Consider the following 23,099-nt stretch of genomic DNA (forward strand, 5'->3'; position numbering starts at 1 on the left):
TAATCAACTGAAACTGGTAGATTCATTGAGTGTATTTAAATGACATTGATGAGTTTGTAGATTCATTGAGAAGTAAAATTAGGATGCTACAATAAATTAATCAAAGAAAGTACATTGCTATTTCTTTCATTTAACCTTGATGAAATGTCATGAGCAATCCTAGCATGTTGAATCATACAAACCTGGTGATGCATATTGGGATACCATAGTTGGAAACTTCGAATATAAAACTACCATTATTATTGTGACTACCCTATATGACTGGTCCATTACTTAATTATGTATTTTTCTGATTTTCTCACCCACATGGACCTCAATCATTGGTTGTTTGGCATGTTTTTTATATGAAACTGGAAAATTCATGATAAATGGTATTGAGTTTATCAGTTTGGGAAACATAAATATTACATTGTTTATTGTCTTTTAACAAATCAGTTAATCAACTGAAATTGGTTGCATTTCTTCTACTTCTTTCCTCAACTTCTCAAACAAAATAGATGATAACTACCTCTCTCCAAAACTTGCATGAATTGTCTGGAAAAATAAATGAATAAAAATCAGTACTTTTTTTTCATAAAAATCGCAATGTTTAATATCTTAATAGAAATATGTAACTATTGATTGGATCTGTAAAACATCCTTTTCAAATAAACAGAAAGTTGGAAATTTTGTATTAAATATGTATAAGTGGTTTGCAACTTTAACATCGGGAAATTACGTGGTTGTCAATTTAATTTTTGACACTAGGGTTTGAATTTTGAAATGCTAATATTATTTAGGTCTGTTTTTATTTTGTGACTTTGGGTGATGAATGTTTTTTTTTTTAAAAGTAACCATATAGATATAGTCTAATAAAACCATTAAATAATCAAACACAGAAAAAATTCCTCTTTAATGAATCAAAAATCACTTAATTAAAGTTTAATAGGAATATTAATCATGATTTAAATTAAATTTTGTAACTTTTTAGGAATTTTATAAGATGAAAAAGAATTACTTACCACAGTTAGTTTGCCTTTGTTTTCTGACCTTTGAGCAAGTTTTAATGCTGCAACAGTATTTGCTCCAGATGATATTCCAACCTACAAACAAGAAATAACCAACTTTAACTAATTTTCTTTTATGGATATATTTCGTTCTAATTTTATCTTCCCAAAACAATAATTCTTACCATAAGTCCTTCTTTTAAGGCCAATTCTCTAGCCATGTTAATTGCATCTTGACTAGACACCTGTAACAAATCCTTATAGAGGTTAAACTCTTTCAAAAATAATAATAACCAAAATCAAATTATGGCATTTTTTGCTAGTCGACAAAAATAACAAAATCATCGAGTAACAGTAGCTGAGTAGCATGATTAAAATATTAAGTTTGTGTCTCAATGGAGCATGTCCAATAACCAAAGGTACAGCAAGAGGGCTATTTGGTAATTTACTACCACCACCTGTTATGAAATAAAGAATTAGGACACAGTTGTTCTTGCTACCTGTATAACATCAGTTTCACAACCAAGCATAATGAATTTGAAAATCAAAAGTGAAATTGAGAGTCAAGATTACGAGCACTGTGAACCAAATGGACAAGCTTACGGTGTATAAAAACACGCTCCTGTTGTACGATTAAAAAACCAAATAATATAATTAGAAAAATACCAATTACAAGACAAAAATTAAAGTTAAACACATAAGAACAATCTTGCCTTGTTGGACGATTTTGCCCCTGTCCATGGTAGCGGACTACAATTGCTTAATTTATTGAGTTGATGAAGTTGAATTCATAGTTGATGTTCCTGATCCTGACTTTCAAAGATGTAGGGTGCCATAATTCACATTTCACAAATAAAAGAAGTATGTAGGTCTAAGAATTTGAGTTTCTTTATAAAAATGAGATTCTATAATTCATATAGAAAGAGCGGATGGGCTGTCAAAATTATATAACTAGATTCAACTATTACATGTGTTTGACTACATCAAACTCTAGTTTAAAAAAAAAAAGGAAATCAAAAAAAAGATGGAGAAAGAATCGATCAAGCATTCAAGTTACAGTTTTCTCAATTTGGGCATTTCATTGAGCACCTTATGTGCATAGATTACCTTCTTCCCCTACTTACCTGAGCAACATACACAATCAAAAGTACCTTATCTTGTTATGACGGACTGGAGGCTGGGGGCTGCCTGCCTCGTCTCGTCGGGCCGACCTGAAGATGCTTGCTTCATAGTTGAGATATTCGGCAACATGGGAAGGGCTTCGATTGTATACGACGGGGGATGCCCAAATGTGTGAATGTCGACGCTGGTACCGGAAGAGACGAAGATGTGTGAAGTAAATCGAAAAACATGTTTGTGGGATTAATCAGGAACAAATGATGTGAAATCAGAAAAATATCTTCGTGTTCTATGATATCAGTCGATTATGGAAATAGTTTTTTTTTTCTTCAAAGAAAATTAAAGAAGATATCAAAACGGCATAGCTTTTTAGATCGGGTAGGTAACCTCACTTTTTCCATATATATATATATATATATATATATATATATATATATATATATATGTGTGTGTGTGTGTGAGTGTGTGTGTTTTATGTTATAAACCCACATCGATCTCCATTCAAATATGGTTAACAAAGTCACTCCATAGTCAGTCCATAACTCCATATTCAAAGCATTTCTTGAACCATTTCAAAATATAGTATAACACTAAATTTGACATTATATTTTTTTTATATACTAAATGCTGTCAAACTTTATATGGTAATTTTGGTCCTCCAAATTTTTTATCTAAAGATTTTGAATTTATTTTAAAATTTTGTATTCATTTAAATAACTAAAACACACTAACATATTTAATGTAAACTTAAAATTGATTTAAGTCTTACGGTACAAATATTCTACTAAAAATATTACCTTGTATATTACTGTAACAAAAAATATACGACATATTTGTGAAAATCCCATAAGTATAAAAAGCGTTTTGTTGAAAATCTACATAAGCTATAGACACTAAGGTGCTGTTTGTTTTTTTTGGAGCAAAATGTTTGCAGTCTGCGGACCACATCTGTAGACCTCTGCAGTAGAAGAGGTGGACTAAAAGTCTGCAGTCTGAATTAAGAAGACTGTTTGTTTTTTTAACATCTGCAGACTACTAAAATAAACTCAAATCTAAATAAATTAATTTTTTTTGAACTTCAAAGTGTTTTTTTAATATTTTAATGACTTTATTATAAATAATCAACAAATCTAGATCAATTTTTATGTATTATTGTATAAAAAGTCAAAACAAAATAGTACGAATTAACATATATATTTAATAAAAACAACAATTTTGGTCGTAAAGTTATACCTAAACATTGTAATTAGGGATCAAAGAATTTAATACATAAAATGGATGAAAATAAACTTCGATTTTAAAATGAAAATTTTCATTTTGCTTTTTCAATTAAACCAATTAAAAACGTATCATAAATATTTTTCCCAAGAAATTGATGATACTGCATTAAATAATGTTTTATAAATTTTAGCACAAAAAATATAAGACAATATTATGATTTTTTTTTCATATTTATATAAACAGCTTCAACGACCGATATTATAATAAATCTTTATTTATAGATTTGTCAAAAAGGTCATGTTTGTGTCATCGAACATTTTTCTTAAAGTATTGTAACTTTTTTTCTCAAATTGTTTATCATTAATAAAGTTGGAATAAATAGAAGTTTTAAAAAAAGAAAAAAAAACAAAGATATATGTGTTTATCATAATAAAGTTGGAATAAATATTAGTTTAAAAAAACAAAGATATATGTGTTTATCATTAATAAAGTTGGAATAAATATAAGTTAAAAAAAAAACTAAAAAAAAAAAAGAAAGATATATGTGTTTTTTTTAGGCTCGAAGATGTCTGAAGAGGTTAGAAGACTATGGTCCACATCTGCGCCAAGAAGAGGATGCGCAGACCTTTTTAGGTTTGCAGTCTTCGAAAAATCAAACAGTATGCGAAGGCTGATGTCTACGCGTGGTCTGCGTGACGCAGACAGAAGAGGCTAAGAAGATCTGCAGACAAAAAACAAACAGCACCTAACTCTTTACTATTACTTAAACACCTTCGCTAATAACTATGGATTGGAAAAAACAAAATTAATGTTTGCATAATATTTACTTTGACGCAAAAACCAATGTTATGGGCTAAACATACAACAAGGTTTTGTTGTTTGTTAAGATTTACGTTTAAATCCAGAAACATCTTGTTTGATTACACATAATATAAAATCTATGTTGAAAATACACATAATATAAAATCTATGTTGAAAATGATAATTTTATATTTCTGTTTTGTTTTGTACCGAAAAAAAATCTATGAGTTTGAGAAGAAAAAAAAGTTATAAATTATTTTATGCTTACAAGGCCAATAGGGATTTTATGATTTAAAATCTTTCCATCCTCTCCCTTGGAAGGGGAGATTCAACCAGGATGTTATTGTTGGAGTTTAAAGGAGGTGGAAGAGGAGGAAGAGGATTGGTGTTGATGTTATCATTCAACATCTACAAAACAAAGGTTTAGTTAGTTTGAATACATACTTACAATAATTATTAATCCTAAATGAATTATTAACAAGACTAAAATCTATATTTGGCTTTGCGATTTGTAAAGGGATGTTGTAAACATATAACAAAGCTATTTAGATAGGCAATGCAATTTTCCAGTTTTAAACTTTTGAAACTCCTAGATTATTTGAGATTCATTGACATTCAATGGTATGTTAATCTCGATTTAATGACGAGGATGTTGCAGATCACTAAATAGATGATGAATCATCCATGAAAAACCGTATGACACTCGATAGACAATTATTCTCAAGTTGACGTGTCAATTAACCACACACACTCCATCAACAGAATAATCTCATGAGTGACACATCATATTAAATTATAATTTCGCGAGTGATGACGTGTTGGTTAACCACGCACGCTCCATCGTCAAAATATAAGTAATATGTAAGTTTTCATAGGTAACACATGACTCACGTTTTTATATATATAACAAAAATTTTGTTTTATTACTTGATTAGTACATTTTATCTTGAAACAAAATCCGACTGAACTCTTTTGGCAACTCCACTCTGAAAATATAAAAAGGCGGTAAGGGTGGAAAGTGCGAAACATTTTAAAAACTGACCTCATTAGAATCATAGAGACATCCTTAAAAATTTCTTAAAGTATTAGAGTGGGTGCGGTTAGTCTTGATACGACGATAATGTTTTTAATTAACATGTGAGGATACATGTGGTATAATTGTTACACATATAGTTGTTATGCCAAATACTAAATTTAAACCTTTTAAATTTATATATTTTTGTCTTTCTAATTTAATTCTTTTATTTAATAAAGTTCAAGATAAATATTCAAATTTTAACTCAATTTTAAATAATATCAAAATATTTAACCAATTAAATATTCAAATTTCAATTTCAATTAAATAATATTTTTAAATTAATAAAAAAATTAGAATATTCAGATCTAAACAATTAAAATAATAATTTAATCAAAAGGGTTATCTCTATTTTTTTCGAAAAACAGGTAAAATCTGAAACCAGAAAAATCGCCAGACGCGTTACGTCTAGCAAAAGGGTGCGTCGTGCCTGCGACTAGCATGTTACTTTATTTTCTTCGATTTTTACAAAGTTTGTGCAATACAGATAAAACCTATTAAGCTCTGATACCACTGTTAGGTTTTATTAGCATCAATACACATCAAGAATGTAACAAAATAATCTAGAGATTTACCTAAGTGTACATGCACCCTAGATATAGGATGTACTATTTATAGCAACGTACTTTAAAAACTTACAAGAAAGAACTTACTTGTAATGACCCGGACTTTCTATGTCTAATTAACTAGGGATTATCAGAGTTTACTAAACAAAATGCAAAATTCTATAAAAAATTAAAAACTTTACATCCCAGGTTACATTCGGGTTTAGAATAAAATCTCATCATAGCATAACAACAAGGAAATATACAAATAAATGAAAATTATTCTTCTATACAAAGTCCTTGTGCTCTTGTCTTCCCATATACCACGACTGCTACCTGAACCTGCAAAACATGAATACATATACTACATCAAACCACAGGTCTGGTGAGTTATATTCTAATATGTTTCATGTTATCTACTCTTCCTCTAACTCTTTCTTTTCTTCACATACTCTAACTTTCTTTTCTCTTCTTTCTTATACTCTACAATCTAATCTCTTCTTCTCATAACACACTCTATTATTCTTTCTCATCCTATCTGTCTCTTTTACTCGTTTCTCAAGCCTTCTCATCTCATATATCTCTTATTTTATCTTCTACTATTTTTCTCATATCTCTTCTCCTCATCTCGTACTCTTTGTAAGCCTCTTCCCATGCTCATCTCATGATCTATATATACTTTATCTTCTCTTACTTAATCTCTCTCATATTCGTGTTTCTACATATACTTTCTTATCCCTTACTCTTATCACATCTCATACAATGTCTGTTCTTTTCATATTCTATGCATGCTTTTCTTATATTCTCACTCTACTATTTACACATCTCTTACTCTTAGTATGCCCTTCCCATACTCTGCCCATTCTTCATCTCTATATTCTCAACTCTAATGCCTCAACATTCTATTCTCATCTAGACCCAACAGTCCCATCTCATACTACAATACCATTTATCTTTTTAGGGAAACAACATCCCACTAAAATTATTAGTTACACTCGTCCGAACTTACTCCTCTCTCTTATGAACCCTCGTGGATCCTTGAATCACTGACAAATTTCTTACCCTTAATCCCTCACGGATTCACATCTAAGTTTTGTCAAAGAACTCTCTTATCTTGTTCCACTTATGGAACCCTTCCTCTATCTTCTCTATCCATACAATCTTTTTCCTATATGAATCATCTCTCTGTATTCACAAAGGATTCATATTTCTCTTCTTCTCACACTCTTTCTCTACACATGTCCCATGGACATTCTATCTCTTTATTTCATTAATAGATCTTCTCTACTCATCTAGTACTTATTCTATTTCTTCTTCTCATAATTCTTAGGTATTTTACGTAATACCATACATAATTATTTATGTGATTATAATGCATATAATCATATTCTATCTCTTTCTACCATCTCTTACGTATTAAATTATCTATCAGAGACTTCATATCACTACATGTGATACAAAGAAACTGAGTGGGCCAGGTTAGAAAACCTGGTGAGCACATATGGTTTTTAACCCACAATATTATAATCTTTAAATTATAAAATCTTCAGCATTTAAATAACCAAGTTACCACAATCCCGTTATTCTCGCTTCATAATCCTAGAATGACGATCTCGAGAGATGTTTTCTAATGGATCTTTAACATGCCTGGACACTCTTAGCTGATGCCATGTGTCGTCGTCTTGGATGCCCACCTTACCTCCTTCTAGAATCATCCACGTGTCACAATCCCGTAGTGCCACATCGTCTTGTCTCGTGGAGGAAAGGGGTGGCCGACCATGTTACGTGGTGCACTTCGATGCATCCACGCCATCAACTTCTAGAAGCATGCGTTGCGCACTACGCGTGCAAATTTCTATTTTTTCAAAAATCCATAACTTCTTCATACGAGATTTGTTTTTGACATTCTTTATATCCCGAGAACCCTCTCGGCGAGCTCTTCAACTTGCATTAAGGTCTTAGCTGCTAATCCTCACTCTAACTAAAATTTATATTTAGACCGGTTTAGACTGTTACAGTTCGTGCGAAATTCATAACTCCTTCATATGAACTCCGTTCTCGACTGTCTTTATACCGCTTGATTCATATTTATGAGATCTTCAACTCTGGTTTAGATTGTTTCGGCTAACAATCAACCGATTAGAATTTTGATTTCTGTGACCACACTACTGTGCTGAAAGTTCGAAAAATCATAACTTTCTCTCACGAAGTCAGATTTAGACGTTCTCTATGTGCACGTTCTCGGTTTTACGAATACTACTACTTTCGTCTAGATTACTTAGGCTAATAATAAATCTATAAAAAATTCACTTTTTACAATACACAGAGTTGTGTCGGTTTAATCGCGAAACTTCGAAGAAACATAACTTCTTCATATGAAGCCGGATTTCAAAGTTCTTATATGTATGCAATCATTGTCACATAGAATGTAACTTTAGTTAAGATTATTTATCCTAAATAATATTCTATCAAATTGTCATTCTTATCCCTTATTATATTTTAATTGTCTGCTCCGAATCTGCAAGGGTTACAGTAAATAATGTTGCGAAAATCATAACTTCTTCATATGAGCTCTGTTTTCAACGTTCTTTATATCGTCGGTTTCATATTGAAAAGTACTACAACTTTTATTTAGATTGTTTCGGCTAAAAATCAACCGATTTTTATTTCGATTTCTTTGTCGCACACTGTTGTACTGTGTCACACTCGATTTCTGTGTCACACAATTCTATTATCCTAATATTTTTCCACTTAATGTCAATACAATAATCATTTATTATCTCGAAACAGATATGAAGAACAATTATTTTAATTAAAGATTTTTAATTGTTCGATACAATGTATAATTACTACGATTATACTCTAAACGTCTATCCTAAAATTGCGGGCGTTACAACCTCACCCTACCCACCGGTGCCCTCCCCCTTCTCTCTCTTCCCCTATCTATCTCTCTCTTATTCTCTCTCTCTCTCTCTCCCCCCCCCCTCTCTTTCTCTCTCTCGATGAAAAAACCCCATGGCTAGAAATGTATGCTTCTTTCTTGCTTGAAAATAAAAACCAATCCATATAAACCATACACACATATGTTCTTGTTTCGTTTGAAAGCTCCAACAGTACTTACCCGAAAGCCCATATTGTAACAACCCAAATTTTCGACAATATTTTTTTTCATTTTTAATTAATAAGCATACTTGCATTAACCATAAATTTCATCACAATTGTTTTCAAAACCACCTTTATTACAATTTGTTTGAAACATCAGAGTGTCCCAAAAGATAGTAAAAACAGAGAGATAGAGTGCACGCCGCGCCATCACGCCTTGCCCTTGCCCTTGGGCTCGGATGTACCTGAAACACATCCACAAACGGTAAGCTTGAAAGCTTAGTGAGTTCCCCAGGGCACACCCACACATAAGCACAAAGTATATCATACATGCTAATCAGCTATACAACATATAAACCATGCAAGCCAACACATAGGGAAGGCCTGGAAACCCTCCAGGGTCTTACTCCGGGTGCCATAGGAACCCCCTCATGGTCTTAGCCCAATGCCTTGGGAACCCCCCGAGGTCTTCGACCTAAGATGCCAAGGAAACCCTCCCAGGTCTTATACCTAAGTGCCCCGGGAACCCCCCGAGGTCTTCCATACCAACATAATCACAAAGCACATAGTTTCACAGAATGGCTAACACGTATCACATCTCGTATAATGGGTCGGCCTTGGTGCCTTAGACCCATGGGTATAGTGAGGAGACTGACCTCCGATTGCCGAAAACCAAAGCTGCTCTCCTAATATTCCGGAATCTCGCGGGCTGGATAATAGTAATAAATAATATTAGATCCTTAAATTAATCAGGAGGGAAATACCCAATCCCAAACCCTATTCATGCGGCCCAATTAATCTTCCTTTGATAATGGGCCCAAAGTCCAAGTCCAAAATTACTAATGGGCCTCTTGGCCCAATAAGGCCCTCCCAAAAGTCCATGACCCAATCCAAAGATATAGCCCATATTTCACAGAATGCAGTCAGCCCAATAACCAAGATGAGGCCCAAAAGTCGCCAGCTCTAAAACAGAAACGGCCCAATCTGCCTTGCGTACGCTCAGCGTACCTCTTTGGCACGCGCCGCGTACTGGGCTCTCAAAGGCTACGCGCAGCGTACACTGAGTACGCCCGGCGTTCGCCCGAGTTAAGCACTTTCCCCATTAAGTGCTTAATATCCCATTCTTTTACGTCCAAAAGCTAGATCTGAGTTCTTTAACACGTCCTAAGGCATAAAGTTGCTAACTTTATGTCTTTGCATGTTCCTTATACCTCCAAAACCATCATCAAGACCTTCCCAAGGTCTTTAACTCATGCTCAAGGTCAAGACTACCACCAAGATCCTATTTTTATGCTTCTAGATGGCTTAAGGACCCTAGATCTGACTTTCTAATCAAATGGGGGTGACTAAGCCAACAAATGAGGTCCAAGGCTCATCAAAGGGACCAACTACAAAAACCCTTGCAAGATCTAAAGAAATAAGAGGAAAGATGCAAGCTTTTTACCTCCAAAAGCTCTGAAAGATGATTATGATGCAAGATCCAGAAGCACCCACTTGATCCAAGCTTTCTTCACCAACTCCTCTTCTTGAAATGGGAACTAAAGACCACACATACACACTTATAAGGCTCAAAGGTGCTCTCTCAAGGTTTCCAGAGGTGTAATAACGTTTAAGGGCAGTGGAGCCTCTCTAGGGTTCACTCCAAGGAGCTTAAAGTCGTTTATATAGGCCTCAAGTCCGAGGGTTTTGCTTCTCTGGTGCGTACGCCCCGCGTAGCTCATGGTACGCCCAGCGTACCCCCAAACACCCACGACCAGAAAGGGACGTAGTACGCTAAGCGTACACTTAAGTACGCCCAGCGTACTAAGGGACCATTTATGCCAAAAATTCTTATTCAAAGGTTCCAAGACATACCTTTTATTTATTCGGATGTAACAACTCTCCCCCACTTGAACTAGACTTCGCCCTCGAAGTCTGCAGCTGCGAATAGCTCCGGGTAGTGCTCCCACATCTCCTCCTCTGGCTCCCAAGTCCATTCGGAGCCCCTTCGGTTCTGCCATTGCACTTTTACCAACTTCACATCCTTGTTCCGTAGACCCTTCATCTTCCGATCTATGATGGCGACTGGTCTCTCCACGTAATTCAAGCTTCCATCCACCTGAATGTCATCCAAGGATATAACCGCAGACTCATCAGCAACACACTTTCGAAGCTGAGACACATGGAAGGTGTCGTGAATCTGGCCAAGCTCCTCCGGCAGCTCTAGACGGTAAGCCACCTTGCCAACTCGGGCCGTGATCCTGAACGGGCCTATAAACCGAGGGCCCAACTTGCCCCGCTTCCGAAATCTGATGACCCCTTTCCAGGGCGACACCTTCAGCAATACGAAGTCCCCCACTTGAAATTCCAGGTCTGATCGACGACGATCAGCATAACTTTTCTGACGACTCTGAGCGACTCGCAATCGCTCCCGCACCTGCTGTATCAATCCAGTCGTCTTGAGCACTACTTCCGTGCTCCCCATGACCCGGTGTCCAACCTCATCCCAACACACCGGAGTCCTACACCTCCGTCCATACAACATTTCGAAAGGGGCCCGATCAATACTGGCATGATAACTATTATTGTACGAAAACTCTGCCAGTGAGAGATACGAATCCCAACTTCCTCCAAAGTCCAGCACGCAGGCACGAAGCATATCCTCCAGCGTCTGGATTGTCCTCTCACTCTGGCCATCGGTCTGAGGATGGTATGCCGTGCTGAAATGTAGTCGGGTGCCTAGTTCCTCGTGGAACCTCTTCCAAAACCTAGATGTAAACCGGACATCCCTATCCGAAACCACCGATACGGGCACCCCGTGCCTAGCCACCACCTCCCGAACATAAATATCTGCCAACTTCTCTGCGGATATGCCCTCAGAAATCGGAATGAAATGGGCACTCTTCGTCAATCTGTCCACGATAACCCAAATGGCATCCACGCCTCACACCGTCTATGGAAGCTTTGTAATGAAATCCATGGTAATCTCCTCCCATTTCCACATAGGAATGGGCAGCGGTTGGACCTTCCCATGAGGCCGTTGATGCTCGGCCTTGACCTTTCTGCAGGTCAAGCACCGCTCCACGAACCCGACAATCTCCCGCTTCATGCAGGGCCACCAATAACTCAGTCTCAAGTCTCTATACATCTTTGTAGCCCCTGGGTGTATAGAGAAATTAGACTTGTGCGCCTCCTCTAACAATCTCTGCCTTACTCCCCCTGACACGGGTACCCACACCCGACCACACTGCGTCAAAAGGCCACGACTGTCATTTACAAACAAAGGATATTGCCCCCGAATTCTCTCTATTTTCCAATTTTCCTTCTTTACCCCAACGACATGAGCCTCCCTGATCATATCCAACAATGGCGAAGCCACAGTCATCCTCAAACAGATGTCCCTGATCGGGGATCCCGTTGCCTTGTGGCTCAAGGCGTCTGCCACCACGTTGGCCTTCCCTGGATGGTATAAAATCTCTTAATCATAATCCTTTAGTACATCTAGCCACCTCCGTTGTCGCATGTTAAGGTTCTGCTGGTCCATCAAATACTTCAGACTCTTGTGATCGGTATAGTTAGAGAACCGCACTCCATACAAATAATGCCTCCATAACTTGAGAGCAAAAACCACTGCTCCCAACTCCAGGTCATGCGTAGGATAATTTGCCTCATGAGGCTTCAACTACCTCGAGGCGTAGGCAATCACATGCCCCCTTTGCATCAGCACCGCCCACAAACCCGAGATCGATGTGTCACAATATACCACGAAATCACCGAATCCCTCCGGTAGAACTAAGACCGGAGCCTCACATAACCTCCGCTTCAGGGTCTCAAAGGCTATCTGCTGATCCTCACCCCACTGAAAAGTGACATTTTTCTTGGTCAAGCGGGTCAATGGCACTGCAACCTTGGAAAAGTCTTGGATAAATCTCCGATAATAACCCGCTAGGCCCAAGAAACTACGGATTTCTGATGCATTCCTTGGTACTTCCCACCGCATCACCGCCTCTACCTTGGCTGGGTCAACCGAAATTCCCTCTTCATTAATGACATGCCCTAAAAGCTGAACTTCCCGCAACCAAAACTCACACTTGGAGAACTTCGCATAAAGTTTCTCCGCCCTCAGAGTCTCTAATACCTCCCTCAGATGCCGCTCATGCTGCTCCTTGGTCTTGGAATAGACCAGAATGTCATCAATAAAGACGATCACTGACTGATCCAGCATTGGTCTACATACCCGGTTCATGAGATCCATGAACGTTGCGGGGGCATTGGTGAGCCCAAACGGCATCACCACAAACTCATAATGCCCATATCGGGTCCTAAACGCTGTCTTCGGTATATCCTCATCCCGAATCCTCATCTGGTGGTATCCCGACCGAAGATCTATCTTGGAGAACCAAGATGCACCTTGAAGCTGGTCAAACAAATCATCAATCCTAGGTAAAGGGTAACGGTTCTTCACCGTTAGCTTGTTCAGCTCTCTATAATCGATGCACATTCTGTGCGATCCGTCCTTCTTTTTCACAAACAGAATTGGTGCTCCCTAAGGAGAGCTACTCGGACGGATGAACCCTCGGTCTAGCAACTCCTGGAGTTGCGTAGATAACTCCTGCATCTCCGGAGGCGCTAATCGATATGGTGCCTTCGCTATCGGGGCGGCACCCGGCACCAAATCGATACGGAACTCTACCTGCCTCTCCGGAGGCACTCCTGGTAACTCTTCGGGAAAAACGTCCCGATACTCCTGTACCACCGGCATACTGCCCACACCTGCCACTGTCTCCGCCCTCGTATCCGAGACATAAGCCAAAAATCCTGCGCAGCCCTGCTGCAGAAACCTCCTAGCCCGTGCCGCCGAACAGAGGATCGGTCCTCGCGAGGCCTTTTCCCCATGTATAACTAGTTCTCCCCCACTTGGGGTTCGAACACTGATTGACTGGCGCTCGCAATCTATCATGGCCCCGTGAGCTCCCAACCAATCCATGCCAATAATCACCTTCGATCCTCTCAACGGTATCGGGACTAAATCGACGCGGAACCTCTCGCCATGCATATTTAGAACACAATCTCGATACACCCTCGCAGCACTCACGGTGCGTTCGTCTGCAATTTCCACCTCAAGCGGGGAATCCAAAGTTCCCGGCGTATCCCGGAATTTCTTGTTAAGCGCAAGAGACACAAATGATCGGGTAGCTCCTGAGTCGAACAAAACATGGACCGACATACCATTTACCAAAAAGGTCCCTATATCACCATAATACACAACAAAAAATAAGCATGACAAAATGAACATGGAGAGAGAGAAAATAAACACGTACCAGTCACAACATCCGGTGCTGCCCGAGCCTCCTCGGTAGTCAGCTGAAATGCACGACTCTTAGCCGTTGGGGCGTCCGCCTTGGCAGATCGGCCATCGGTGATTCTCAAAGTAGCGGGCGCAGGCGCCGCTACCGCTCCTCCTCCTCCCTGCAACCTAGGGCAATCGGCCCGCTTGTGGCCGGTCTGGTTGCAGTGGAAACATATCAGGCCCTTCCTGGGGCAATCCTTGCTCACGTGGCCCGGCTGACCACAGGTATAACATGTCGTGTCTGGTCCCCTACATGTCCCTCCATGTGACCTCCCACATTTGGCACACCGGTCCCGGCCCTGCTGGCCCCGACTAGACGAATCCGAGGTCTTAGGCTTTTTAGCCTATCCTACTGCTGCCTGGGCCTACTCCGGCTTCCGCTTCGTACGGAAGTCCAACTCCATCTCCCTCTCGCAGGCCTTATCCACCATCTCATTTAGGGTCTTGCACCCCGTGAAACTCACAAACTCCCGAATGTAATCTCTCAGCATGGAATGATACCGGGTCCGCCTCATATCCTCGTCGGTAGCATACTGTGGTATCAGTAGGGCTCGCTCCCGAAACTTGGCGGTGATCTCCGCCACCGTCTCGGTGGTCTGCTGCAAATCGTGGAACTCCCGTACTAGCCTCTGCACCTCAACGGGTGGTGCAAACTCCTGATCAAAACGTCGTACGAACTCGAACCATGTCATCTCGGCCACTCCGGCCGACCCCAACTGGCTAGTAACCTCGCCCCACCAATCCCGGGCCCTATCCCTCAGCATACATGAAGCAAACCCCACCTTTGTTGCATCCGGGCAAGAACTCGTACGCTGGGCATTCTCAGTATCCGCTATCCAGCGCCGAATGACAATGGGGTCCCTGGCCCCGAGAAACTTCGGCGCTCCACACGCCTTGAACTCTCGAAATGAGGGAGTTCGGGCCCCAACCTGGCCCGCTGCAACCTCAGCCCTGAATGATCTGAGTCTCTCCTCCATAAGATCCATGATACCCTCCTTAACCGTCCCGAAGATGATCGGGGTCACGTCAAGTATGCCCTTGCTAACCTCGGCTGCAATAAGCTCTCGCAGCCTCTCATCAATAGCATTAGTAGTGTCTCCTGATCCCGCCCCGGATCCAGATCCCGATCCTGATCCCCCTGCTCCAAATCGAGTCATCACCATGCTGAACTAAAAAAACCATAAAACATAATGATCATGATGCCTATAACAAGAACCCTCCAAACCGGTTCTCCTCCTTAGAGTTCTCAGGTACAACATGAGTTTGGGTACAGGTCCTGTGCTTCCAGTAGTACGGGCCCAATACTACCTTCCACACCTACCCGTACCTTTCCCCCGATGCTAACTCCAATTCGACCCCGTCCCTCACACCTCATGCAAAAAAAAGAATCAAGCCTTAGACTGCCCTAGCAGTTGTTCTACTCATACCAATCCATCATAACAGGTTGCCTTTATGCATGCAAATTGTACACAAAAAGGATCAAATAGACTTTCGAATAAAGATTCTACCCTAAGACCACATCCAAACAAGGAAAAGAAATTAAGGCCAAATCAATCATTCTGAGTCTATAAGCTCCTAGTCGTATACAAATTTAAAAGCATACACATAACAAGTTCCACATATTCACATAGCTCTAAAAATAGCGTAACATGGCTATCATACAAGGGAATCACTTACTTGGCTCGGCTGATCACGCGCGTTGCACTCTCATCTTTTATTTTCTTAAAATAAACTTTTATTATTATTATTATTTTTTTTTAAACAATTTTTTTTACCATTTCTTAGTTTCAGTCCCGACACACCCGAGAGTGTGCCCGAATCCCTCAAACCAAGGCTCTGATACCAACTTGTAACAACCCAAATTTTCGACAATATTTTTTTTTCATTTTTAATTAATAAGCATACTTGCATTAACCATAAATTTCATCACAATTGTTTTCAAAACCACCTTTATTACAATTTGTTTGAAACATCACAGTGTCCCAAAAGATAGTAAAAACAGAGAGATAGAGTGCACGCCGCGCCATCACGCCTTGCCCTTGCCCTTGGGCTCGGATGTACCTGAAACACATCCACAAACGGTAAGCTTGAAAGCTTAGTGAGTTCCCCAGGGCACACCCACACATAAGCACAAAGTATATCATACATGCTAATCAGCTATACAACATATAAACCATGCAAGCCAACACATAGGGAAGGCCTGGAAACCCTCCAGGGTCTTACTCCGGGTGCCATAGGAACCCCCTCATGGTCTTAGCCCAATGCCTTGGGAACCCCCCGAGGTCTTCGACCTAAGATGCCAAGGAAACCCTCCCAGGTCTTATACCTAAGTGCCCCGGGAACCCCCCGAGGTCTTCCATACCAACATAATCACAAAGCACATAGTTTCACAGAATGGCTAACACGTATCACATCTCGTATAATGGGTCGGCCTTGGTGCCTTAGACCCATGGGTATAGTGAGGAGACTGACCTCCGATTGCCGAAAACCAAAGCTGCTCTCCTAATATTCCGGAATCTCGCGGGCTGGATAATAGTAATAAATAATATTAGATCCTTAAATTAATCAGGAGGGAAATACCCAATCCCAAACCCTATTCATGCGGCCCAATTAATCTTCTTTGATAATGGGCCCAAAGTCCAAGTCCAAAATTACTAATGGGCCTCTTGGCCCAATAAGGCCCTCCCAAAAGTCCATGACCCAATCCAAAGATATAGCCCATATTTCACAGAATGCAGTCAGCCCAATAACCAAGATGAGGCCCAAAAGTCGCCAGCTCTAAAACAGAAACGGCCCAATCTGCCTTGCGTACGCTCAGCGTACCTCTTTGGCACGCGCCGCGTACTGGGCTCTCAAAGGCTACGCGCAGCGTACACTGAGTACGCCCGGCGTTCGCCCGAGTTAAGCACTTTCCCCATTAAGTGCTTAATATCCCATTCTTTTACGTCCAAAAGCTAGATCTGAGTTCTTTAACACGTCCTAAGGCATAAAGTTGCTAACTTTATGTCTTTGCATGTTCCTTATACCTCCAAAACCATCATCAAGACCTTCCCAAGGTCTTTAACTCATGCTCAAGGTCAAGACTACCACCAAGATCCTATTTTTATGCTTCTAGATGGCTTAAGGACCCTAGATCTGACTTTCTAATCAAATGGGGGTGACTAAGCCAACAAATGAGGTCCAAGGCTCATCAAAGGGACCAACTACAAAAACCCTTGCAAGATCTAAAGAAATAAGAGGAAAGATGCAAGCTTTTTACCTCCAAAAGCTCTGAAAGATGATTATGATGCAAGATCCAGAAGCACCCACTTGATCCAAGCTTTCTTCACCAACTCCTCTTCTTGAAATGGGAACTAAAGACCACACATACACACTTATAAGGCTCAAAGGTGCTCTCTCAAGGTTTCCAGAGGTGTAATAACGTTTAAGGGCAGTGGAGGCTCTCTAGGGTTCACTCCAAGGAGCTTAAAGTCGTTTATATAGGCCTCAAGTCCGAGGGTTTTGCTTCTCTGGCGCGTATGCCCCGCGTAGCTCATGGTACGCCCAGCGTACCCCCAAACACCCGCGACCAGAAAGGGACGTAGTACGCTAAGCGTACACTTAAGTACGCCCAGCGTACTAAGGGACCATTTATGCCAAAAATTCTTATTCAAAGGTTCCAAGACATACCTTTTATTTATTCAGATGTAACACATATTTTATGTCCAAAAGTTCTGGTAGAAAATGCCTTGCCGGCAACTACAAATCGATTGAAAACAGAGAGAGTGTGAGTGAGAGGCGTCTGAAATCCTTAGGTCCGATGAGAAAGGAAACGACTCCGGTATTTAGGAGGTTTTTGTGGTGATTTTCGAACCAGATCTTCATCATCCTAATCTGGTTTAACACACGACGATACACAATTGGGTTTGATTTTCATAGTTCTTCCATATTAGAGACATCGATTGGGAGAGGGAAGTGGTCGACAGAGCTAATTGGGAGTCATAGATAGGTGGGGTGGGGGTGGAAATGGATCTCGAATGTTCTGCGTCTTCATGGGTTCATGAGGAGAGAAACGGTGGAGTGTGTTTTTACAGTGGTAGGAAGATATGAATTTACATTCGCCAAAGAAGTGAGATAAGGGTAATGATTGTTAACATTTTTTACTAATAGATACATCAAAAACATGAGGTTTTGTGTTCTCTGCTACTATTCTTGTTGTTCTTCTTGAAGGGATCATCAATGGTGGTGGGAAAGAACACATAAGTCGTGTATTTTTTGATTTTCTATTGTAGTTCATTTTTGATTTATTCGTATAGATTCATCAATGAAGTTTTTTTTAAGGATTAGAGAAAGTGGATGAGAAAAGAATCGATGGAAAAGGTAGATCGAGAGAGGGAATGAGCGATCTAGATAAATGTCTACTGATCTGAACTTCAAGGGTTGTTGACTACTGATGAAAACTATAATCACACATTCACACCAAAATGAAACACACACACACATACTAAAAGTTAAAAGAACATAAGGAAACTTAAACACACACACACGAAGATGATTAGTTGTTGTTTTTTCAATGCGTGTGTTTTAGTGTGTGAAAATGAAGATATTTGTGGAAGAACTTAAAGAACCTGATGAAGATCATATTGGGATGAATGTCGTATGTGAGAGAGAGACAGAGAAAGAGAGGATGGTAGGTTGGAGTGGGTCCTTTTTTATTTTATAAATATTTAAATAATAAAAAAATGAAAAAGAAATGTAAAAAATAAAATAAAAGGGCAAAACTGTAACACCCATAAAATTCGAGCCAATTTAAAACTTTTTAAATCATTTGAAACCATGCAAAACTGCACGTCTGGACAGCCCTCTCGGGGCCTTCAGCCTATCCGGACCGCTCGTCAGGCCTTCGGCCTGACTATGTGCCCTCCCGAGTCTGCAGTCTATCCGGTCTGCCCTGGGTATGTTGGCCTACTACACGAAGCAGGACCCGCCTCAACCCAACCCCCAATCAACAACCATGTGCACATATAACAGATAATCACATAACAATCTATAGGCAAACAAACTGATCTAACAGATCATATAGCATAACAACATCCTATAACCAGGATACCGACCTAACCGGTCACTAACATAGCATCATCCTATATACCAGGATACCGACCTAAACCAGGTCACTAAACATAATATCGTCCTAACTACCAGGACGCATATCTAACAGATCAGTAAACATATCATGAAAATACCCGGATACAAATCCAATAAAGGGCCGGCCTTGGTGCCGTAGACCCTGTTGATATAGTGAGGATAACTCACCTTGCAATGCCGGACTGAACCACAAAAACACGCTCCCGAAACACTGCCCCAAACTCCAACACCTATAACCATCAATGATCCAATTCATAAATACATGCTTACCAATTATCCTCAAAAGTCAAAACGGTCAACCCTTGGTCAAAGTCAAAGTCAACTATCAAGGTCAACAGTCCATGTTGACCACAACTCGTCGAGTACCCTCAGCTACTCGCCGAGTCACCATGCCACTCGCCGAGCCCAAGGTAATCTTCATCGGACTCACCGAGTCCCTTCTGTCTTTCATCCATACAGATGCTTTTTAAGCCATGCTAAGGCTCCATACTGCAGATCCAAGCTCCTAGGGCAGGTTTATCACGTAAAGTTGCAAACTTTACGTGCATGCAAGGCGCTAATCACTTAAATCAAGCTAAAGAGGAGGTTCTAGGCAAAAGAGCTTCACCAACCTTCTAAAGACTGGGACTTTATGATGATAAGAGCCAAGATGATCCTAGATCTGAAGTTGCAACTTCAGATCTTGGCTCATCACTCGAAATGCAACACCAAATGCCCCAAAATGGTCCCAAAACTCAAATATAAAAGGGATCTAGCTAGAAGAAGCTCAAGGTGATGACTTGATACCTTCAAATGATGATAAACTGAGGTAGACTTCAGATCCCCAACTGTTCCTTGCTCAAAGCTTCTTGATCTTCAAGCCTTTCCTCACCAAATCCACCTTTCAAGCTTAAACACACAAGTATGGAGAGAAAATGGAGATTTATGGTTTCTGGACTCACAGGGGCTGTAAGGGAAGGCCAAGGGGGCAAATGGTTCCTTAAATAGGGTGCGAAACCCCGGAAATTAGGGTTCCACCCTCCAACTCCGACTCGGCGAGTTGGTCACTTAAACACGTAGCCCAATCCCGCTCCTACTCGACGAGTCAGGACATCCACTCGTCGAGTAGACCTTGAAACTTTAAATTTAAAGTCATACTATCAATACCTGAGAATTGGGGCGTTATAATTCTCCCCCACTTGAATTAGACTTCGTCCTCGAAGTCCGCTGCGGTGAGCAACTCCGGATAGTGCTCCCGCATCCCAGCCTCCGTCTCCCAAGTCCACTCGGAACTTATTTGGTGCTCACACTGTACCTTTACCAAAGGTACCTCCTTGTTCCACAGAATCTTCACCCTTCTCTTCAGAATGGCCACAGGCCCCTCAACATAATCTAGGCGCTCACCGACCTGAATGTCATCCGACAATACTATCGCCTCTTAATCCATGACGCACTTTCGCAACTGCGAAACGTGAAAGGTGATGTGAATCCCAATCGAACCTTTTCATAAGGTATATCCTTCATGCCACTTAGCCAACTTGACAAAGTCCTGATGATCCAAAGTATCAGAAACCCAACACTCCCTCTTCCTGAAGCGAACCCCTTTTGCTGACATGATATTTGTCCCAAAAATATCATACCAATTGATCCACTAAAACACGAACACACATGCCTGGCCCAAACAGCCTCGGCTGGAATACCAAACATATCAGGTCCAATCAATCATAGGGTCCGATCATCCTTAGGATGGAATACCCTAGATTGGAATACCTCTATGAACATAACTCGGGTCTACTCATAACTTGAGATCCAAGGATCTATCCTTGCGTCTCATCCACCATCCTCAGATTCGTCACAACCGAGTGCAACTCCCCCGAATCTTCAACAGTACATCCAATCCGAACGCGCTCCTACAACAGACATAACCAACACAATCTCTATGCCTACAGCCTATGACTAGAATACCCTTACGTGGTCCTCAGCATAGGTCTGGATTGCCTCTGAGCCCACAGCATGAGTCCGGTATGCCCTCCCCGGCCCTCAGCTCATGACTGGAATGCTCCTGATGACCGATCGACACTATTGTCGTCACTTCAGTTGCCCAAGATTCCGACCTTGCAGATATCCACTTTCCTCCGCCGCTCGAAGGGCCTAATTGACGCTCCTCTCATCAACGAACAACATAACGATACAAAAACTACTACCACACATGAATCCCAAGTCATAAACCCACTTCAACTCTTCCTGCTACCATATGACGTTTCTCAAGCGAAGTCGAAACCTCCTTGGTCCCAACTTATCTGCCCACTACCCGAACATCGGACACCTCACCGATTACTGAACCAAAACACACACCCAAACAGCAGTCCCACGCGTCTTCCCGAAAAGAAACCGACTGGCTGGAATTGCTTGCACGCCCTGCCATCAACTCCTGCCAACATAATGAACGTTACATGACCCTTGTCAGCCTCACATCCTACCTGGTCTTTAGTGACCCATCTTCTCCTTACTTCAGACACGCTATGGCTCTATCACAGATGAAACCAACCCAAGACACATCACAATAACTCAAACCATCATCAACATACCTACCACTATCGGCCAACCAGTACGGCACTCATATCTAATCCATATCACCCCCTTCGGGTTAGAATACCACCATGTCTAATCAAATCAACTATCGAGTTGAAATTATCAGGGTTTGTTGGCCTACCGCCTCAACCCTACCGCTCCCTTTTAGCCTCCGTGCCTACGACTTACAGTCGGCCCGCACCGGGTATCTTGGCCTACCGCATAGAGCAGGACCGCCTCAACCCTATCCAAATGCCATAGACGATCATGAGAAAAATCTAACCCGGTTCCCAGAACCTGCATGACAGGATATTCTAATCCCAAGCCTTCCTAAGGCTGACGAATACCCAATCAGATCTACTTCCCAGTCCCCAACTGGAGTATTACCTGATCCAAGAAGATTAATCCTTTGAGGGTCTCCGAACTAATGAGATCACCAAGATCCTCTGGACTCCATCCGATCTATAATAGCAACTTCCGATCAAACCCAAAAATACACCGGAGTCCTCAGCCTACTCCAACAACATGCTCAATACCTGGGGACATACCTGCTGATTGCTATAGCGTAGCAGCATACTCAATACCCGCACATAGATCTACAAGCACATACAAAGTCTTCAGTATGACTGCACCGCCTCACCAGGCCTTCAGTCTATCTGGACCACTCTCAGAACCTTTAGCATGTCTGGACCGCCCTTCTGGGCCTTCAGCCTGTCTGGACCGTTCTAAATTGTTGAGTATCTGCCTGGACCACCCCTCCTGGTGATCCTTCCCATGCAAACTGTTCTCACCCACTTGGGGTTCCGAACTCCTGATCCATTTCGTGGACTCAAACTCCGGTCTAACCCTAGGCCTCATGTCGATCGTCCACCCTCTCGGAAATCTGTGGTCTGCCACATACGCTGAATATCCCGCGCACCTGTGCTGAATGCACTGCTGAGCCCTGGCAGCTAACAAAACCCTTATTCTATCAATCCAAAAACCCTCAGAGTCGAGCACACCCTCGACCGAATACTCGAACTGAACTCGATTCTTGACTAGAACTCCAACCTGGTTCCCCAACTTCTGCTATCAAGCACCCAGAAGACGTGTTCTTATGCTGGGGAGTTTTGCTGAATCCCCAATCAACACAATCCTCAAACCAAGCAGCCACTAGGGCCTTCATTCTCCCTGTCGGGTTGTGAAACTTATCCCCGTTTCAAAACCTCTCCCACTTCCACATCTCGGGGTAACACTCCCCCACTTAG

General features: G+C 41.1%; 1 long non-coding RNA gene across 2 annotated transcripts; it reads right to left on the bottom strand.

Moving 5' to 3' along the window:
- Positions 1–351: 351 nt before the first annotated feature.
- LOC145109683 (uncharacterized) lies at positions 352–2,479 on the bottom strand. 2 transcript variants are annotated; one of them, XR_013709137.1, is made up of 4 exons: positions 1,700–2,479; positions 1,172–1,608; positions 1,002–1,082; positions 352–534 (listed from the first exon to the last, which is right to left on the bottom strand). It is a non-coding gene; the product is annotated as an uncharacterized LOC145109683 (long non-coding RNA). The 2 variants fall into 2 exon arrangements; XR_013709136.1 differs by having other exon boundaries at positions 1,172–2,479.
- Positions 2,480–23,099: the final 20,620 nt, after the last annotated feature.

This window comes from Lactuca virosa, chromosome 4 (assembly GCF_052849685.1).
Source record: "Lactuca virosa cultivar CGN04683 chromosome 4, Lactuca_virosa_CGN04683_v6, whole genome shotgun sequence".
In the NCBI taxonomy this organism is placed as follows: Eukaryota; Viridiplantae; Streptophyta; class Magnoliopsida; order Asterales; family Asteraceae; genus Lactuca; species Lactuca virosa.